This window comes from Amia ocellicauda, chromosome 1 (assembly GCF_036373705.1).
Source record: "Amia ocellicauda isolate fAmiCal2 chromosome 1, fAmiCal2.hap1, whole genome shotgun sequence".
NCBI classification, from domain to species: Eukaryota; Metazoa; Chordata; class Actinopteri; order Amiiformes; family Amiidae; genus Amia; species Amia ocellicauda.
This window is the reverse complement of record NC_089850.1, coordinates 23839145-23845928: the sequence shown is the minus strand read 5'-3', so window position 1 is coordinate 23845928 and position 6784 is coordinate 23839145.

The following is a 6784-nucleotide window of genomic DNA, read 5'->3' as shown; positions in this document are numbered from 1 at the left end:
ATAAACCCCTCACTGCCCTCACTCTGGGTGAAGTGTTGCCAGCTCTCCTTGCATCACCAAGCCTTGTCCTCCTTAGCGCTGTGTCCTGTAACCCTGTTCTCTCTCTCTCTCTCTCTCTCTCTCTCTCTCTCTGCCAGTGACCTCACCTTTGGATTCTCCTTGGTTTCTCTCAGCTCATTGCACTAGCTCTGCACTTGGGTCCTTTCTCCAACAGCTTTACGGTCCTCCGTGCGGGTGCGGGTCTTGTCGTTAGTAAAGCTAGGATCTAAGTGCTTCACTTGGTACAAGAACCACATATACGCTTTCAATATGAAGCACAATTCACACTTGGTTACAACAAGGCTTAACAAGATACTTTTGCATTTAATATCAATTTGAACATTACATATTGTCTATCAACCTGGGTGGTGCCAGTCTAGTTAATTATAAAGTTTGAATATAAATGGTTACATTCTAAAGTACAGTAAAACACGTGAGTTCAACATTAAGTGCAATTATGTCTGGCTTAACACGACACTTTAAACATCCAATCCTTTGTGTAACAGTTTGGAAAGTGTCAGTCTTGGCATTAAACCACGTTAAGCTTTTTTTAGGCTCTGCTGCCATGTGGTCAGCCATGTGTGATGAGAATTGAATTGTTAGTGTAAAATAAAAACCGTAAGTGTAGTTTTGCATGTGCAAGTTGTATTTCTGTGCTTACTAATTTTGACTGTGAATTCACTCCATACGCTTGGCCTGCTGAAGCATCTCGGGAGTTGCCGGGTCTGAAAAGTTCTCTCATCTACTTTCCGCCATGCTGTGAGTAATGTGAGGTGCAGACGAGCCTGTCCCCTGCCGCTCAAGGGAAGAGAAAAAGGATGTGACAGTTTCAGGGGATGATCAAATATTTCTTAACACCCCAATGGCTTGCTGCTGTACTCGCATCTCATCTCCCCCGTCCATGCTGATCGTGACCTGAACATGACCCAGTACAAGCTTCTCAGCCAATCACAGGGCAATAAATGACCTGCCTTCCATTTCCACTATTCTCCTTCTGTTTCCACTATACTCTGTCTCACACATGCATACATTCTGCTCTTACATACATATATTCTCTTCTTACATCCATATATTATATATAATATTCCATGTATACATTGACTGCATGTACATGACAGCAAAAGTATGTATGTGAGTGATAATATAGGTATATGAAAGGAGAAAGTATGTATATATGTAGGGCCAGAATTAATAATGGCTTGTACGGCCCCTCATACACATAGATATATATCTATATATCTCAAATTGACATCTATGATATATGTGTGTGTGTATATATACACTCACTTAAAGGATTATTAGGAACACCTGTTCAATTTCTCATTAATGCAATTATCTAACCAACCAATCACATGGCAGTTGCTTCAATGCATTTAGGGGTGTGGTCCTGGTCAAGACAATCTCCTGAACTCCAAACTGAGCGTGGCATGGTTGTTGGTGCCAGACGGGCCGGTCTGAGTATTTCACAATCTGCTCAGTTACTGGGATTTTCACGCACAATCATTTCTAGGGTTTACAAAGAATGATGTGAAAAGGGAAAAACATCCAGTATGTGGCAGTCCTGCGGGCGAAAATGCCTTGTTGATGCTAGAGGTCAGAGGAGAATGGGCCGACTGATTCAAGCTGATAGAAGAGCAACTTTGACTGAAATAACCACTCGTTACAACCGAGGTATGCAGCAAAGCATTTGTGAAGCCACAACACGTACAACCTTGAGGCGGATGGGCTACAACAGCAGAAGACCCCACCGGGTACCACTCATCTCCACTACAAATTGGAAAAAGAGGCTACAATTTGCACAAGCTCACCAAAATTGGACAGTTGACGACTGGAAAAATGTTGCCTGGTCTGATGAGTCTCGAATTTCTGTTGAGACATTCAGATGGTAGAGTCAGAATTTGGCGTAATCAGAATGAGAACATGGATCCATCATGCCTTGTTACCACTGTGCAGGCTGGTGGTGGTGGTGTAATGGTGTGGGGGATGTTTTCTTGGCACACTTTAGGCCCCTTAGTGCCAATTGGGCATCGTTTAAATGCCACGGCCTACCTGAGCATTGTTTCTGACCATGTCCATCCCTTTATGACCACCATGTACCCATCCTCTGATGGCTACTTCCAGCAGGATAATGTACCATGTCACAAAGGTCGAATCATTTCAAATTGGTTTCTTGAACATGACAATGAGTTCACTGTACTAAACTGGCCCCCACAGTCACCAGATCTCAACCCAATAGAGCATCTTTGGGATGTGGTGGAACGGGAGCTTCGTGCCCTGGATGTGCATCCCACAAATCTCCATCAACTGCAAGATGCTATTCTATCAATATGTGCCAATATTTCTAAAGAATGCTTTCAGCACCTTGTTGAATCAATGCCACGTAGAATTAAGGCAGTTCTGAAGGCGAAAGGGGGTCAAACACAATATTAGTATGGTGTTCCTAATAATCCTTTAGGTGAGTGTATATATATATATATATATATGTATGAGGGGCCGTACAAGCCATTATATATATATATATATATATATATATATATATATATATATATATATATAAACATATACACACACTACCGGTTGAAAGAACACCCCCATTTTTCCAGTTTTTATTTAAATTTAAGCAGTTCAAGTCCAGTGTATAACCTGAAATGTTACAAAGGTACACCCACTTAAGCATTATTTGGCATTGTTACACACAGCTCCTGTGCATAGAACTTCCTACAATGCACACATGGTTTGAAAGCTTATTCTCTTGGCAACCAGCATGTTTCATTCTCAAACACATCTGCTTTACAGTTTCTGTGTCGCTTGCCATCATTCAGAGCCCAGGGGATAAATGTGCAGTCTGCTCTATAGATATATAGATTATGTTATATAAGACATAATTGTAAAACTGCATCCATGTATACTTGGTCAACTTTCTGCCAGGTGCATTAGCCAATTTTTACAAGGCTCTAGTGAGGATACAGTGAGGGAAAAAAAGTATTTGATCCCCTGCTGATTTTGTACGTTTGCCCACTGACAAAGAAATGATCAGTCTATAATTTTAATGGTAGGTGTATTTTAACAGTGAGAGACAGAATAACAACAAACAAATCCAGAAAAACACATTTCAAAAAAGTTATAAATTGATTTGCATGTTAATGAGGGAAAAAAGTATTTGATCCCCTATCAATCAGCAAGATTTCTGGCTCCCAGGTGTCTTTTATACAGGTAACGAGCTGAGATTAGGGGCACTCTCTTAAAGGGAGTGCTCCTAATCTCAGCTCGTTACCTGTATAAAAGACACCTCTCCACAGAAGCAATCAATCAATCAGATTCCAAACTCTCCACCATGGCCAAGGCCAAAGAGCTGTCCAAGGATTGTAGACCTACACAAGGCTGGAATGGGCTACAAGACCATCGCCAAGCAGCTTGGTGAGAAGGTGACAACAGTTGGTGCGATTATTCGCAAATGGAAGAAACACAAAATTACTGTCAGTCTCCCTCGGTCTGGGGCTCCATGCAAGATCTCACCTCGTGGAGTTTCAATGATCATTAGAACAGTGAGGAATCAGTCCAGAACTACACGGGAGGATCTTGTTAATGATCTCGAGGCAGCTGGGACCATAGTCACCAAGAAAACAATTGGTAATACACTACGCCGTGAAGGACTGAAATCCTGCAGCGCCCGCAAGGTCCCCCTGCTCAAGAAAGCACATGTACAGGCCTGTCTGAAATTTGCCAATGAACATCTGAATGATTCAGAGGAGAACTGGGTGAAAGTGTTGTGGTCAGATGAGACCAAAATCAAGCTCTTTGACATCAACTCAACTCGCCGTGTTTGGAGGAGGAGGAATGACCCCAAGAACACCATCCCCACCGTCAAACATGGAGGTGGAAACATGCTTTGGGGGCATTTTTGTGCTAAGGGGACAGGACAACTGCACCGCATCAAAGGGACGATGGACGGGGCCATGTACCGTCAAATCTTGGGTGAGAACCTCCTTCCCTCAGCCAGGGCATTGAAAATGGGTCGTGGATGGGGATTCCAGCATGACAATGACCCAAAACACACAGCCAAGGGAACAAAGGAGTGGCTCAAGAAGAAGCACATTAAGGTCCTGGAGTGGCCTAGCCAGTCTCCAGACCTTAATCCCATAGAAAATCTGTGGAGGGAGCTGAAGGTTCGAGTTGCCAAACGTCAACCTCGAAAACTTAATGACTTGGAGAGGATCTGCAAAGAGGAGTGGGACAAAATCCCTCCTGAGATGTGTGCAAACCTGGTGGCCAACTACAAGAAACGTCTGACCTCTGTGATTGCCAAAAGGGTTTTGCCACCAAGTACTAAGTCGAAGGGGTCAAATACTTATTTCCCTCATTAACATGAAAATCAATTTATAACTTTTTTGAAATGCATTTTTCTGGATTTTTTGTTGTTATTCTGTCTCTCACTGTTAAAATACACCAACCATTAATATTATAGACTGATCATTTCTTTGTCAGTGGGCAAACGTACAAAATCAGCAGGAGATCAAATACTTTTTCCGCCCACTGTATGCCTACTGTAAAAGAAAAGAGGCAGGATCTATGTGAAAGCTGAACATCTCCAATTTTCAATGGTATATACCTTGCAGGCCTGACTGTTTTGCATCAAGCTAATTTGATACACTTGCGCTTCAAAGTCCAATACAAACTTTTGTAGGGCTAATGTGTGGGCAGAATTTTATGTCCTATAATTGGTCCTCTGGTCCTCTAGCAACATTCCTGCGTGGGCCGATTATCGGCCTTGTAGTACTCTGAAGGTTAAGAATGTTTTTTTATTTATTTATTTATTTAGTTTAAAGTGACAGTTATTATAGTGAATAACAGTTATTACAGTGGATTCCAGAATATGATTACATAAGGGCAGAACGTGTGCAAAAGTGGTACCCTGGGAAAAGAGCTCACACACAGCGCTAGAGGCAAGTTTTATCACATATTGCTTCTAAAAATTAAATGCACTTAATTTACATTAGTAAATTACATTAATTTACATTATATATATATATATATATATATATATATATATACACATGTATTTTTATATAAAATACAATTAATCAAAAGTAAACTGAATTTGTTATTTTGACATTTTTATTTTTTGCTTTCTGTATAAAAAAAAACACTAATCTCTTCAATAACTGATATCATTTTTTGGTTTGTTTGTTTTTCAATAAATCATATTTTTTTACAACAAAATGTAAAAGAAATGGTGCCGACTGCTAGTGGCGTGACTGATGTAGCACAAGCGTCCCTAAAAATCTGAACCAATGGGGGAGGGGCAGATCGGGCGCAGGTTACAGCAGTGCTGCTGAGATGGCATCTTTTTACAGAGCATACCCGTCGGCTGCAGAAAAGAGTTCAAGAGGTGCAAGGTATTTTTACAGACTTTATTCATTATTTATTTCACCTCTTCTGTCGAGTGATGCTCGTGTGTAATCCTCAATCCATGCAACAAGTTAGCTATTTTTTAAACTAATTTTCAATCGGAATCAGTAGTTAGCTTTGAAATCAACAGAACATATAATCTAAGCAGATAACTAGCCAAACAACCAAATGTTAAGGAGCAATACCAAAATGAATGACCTGCTGACTAGTTCTAAATGTTACTGTAATGTGATAATTAATTGATGCATTAAATATCTGAAAAAGTTAAAAGAAAATATGTGATGCTCTGCCTTCACCACAAAACCAGTAGGAAGTCACAAAGTCAAAAGGGTCTATATAACTGATTTTGAGTTTTCAGTGTTTTCGGACACTAAAACATCTTGAGTTTCAATTTTAAAAGTTACCAAATATAATGTGTAAGTGCTATAAACTTGGCCTTTTTGTTAAGAGTTGGCCTACTTACATAATTTGATATAGTTTTCTGACAAAAACATGCCCATTTCCACAAAAGAATGTCAGGGGAACTTTAACAGTGATTTTCTCTGTTTTGTATATTCCAAGTAGTGGGTCTTTAAAATGTCATAACTTTGTGAGGAATTATCTTAACATAAATTGTATACATATAGCAATAATCCAGCTAAATAAGATTTAAGTAATGTTGGTAATGTGACTGGTTTAGTGGTGGAGGGTCACATCACATTGATATCTAGCCTACTGCCGGTTCCCATTCAAATGATGATAATGTAAATCTAGTAGTTAGTTTGCCAGTTGTCAGCTTTTTTTTTTATTGTATTTATTATTTAACTTAGTTTTTTAGTATGCACTGTGCAATATAGTGCAAGGACAATATAGTATTTTCAGTAGTTAGTATTATACTGTTTATTAGTTATTGCTCTTATTTCAATGTGCACAGTGCACTATTTACATTTGTTTTTATTACTAAATCCATTTCTTCAACATGTACAGTGTATGTTAAAGTGCAATAAATGTTCTGTGATGTGCACTATTTAAATGTTTGTGTCCTTTAGTTTTACCTAAACATTCTCTCTCTGCCATAAAGATTGGCACCACTAAAATGTTTTGCAGCGAAGTGCAGGGCACCACAATCATATCTCAACTATGGCCCCCAAAAGGCTAGGGCCGGCCCTGCATATACTGTTATCCAGACATGCAAATGACTGAGTTTAAAGAAAAGCTAGTAACTTGCATGCTAACTTTCACTGAAATAGTGTTGTTGCAAATCAATGTATGTTCCGTACTTCACAATTTTGCATAGGCTGTAATTATAATAAACTTAATGTTTTGTGTTTTGAAATCCACGACTGAAATATATGAA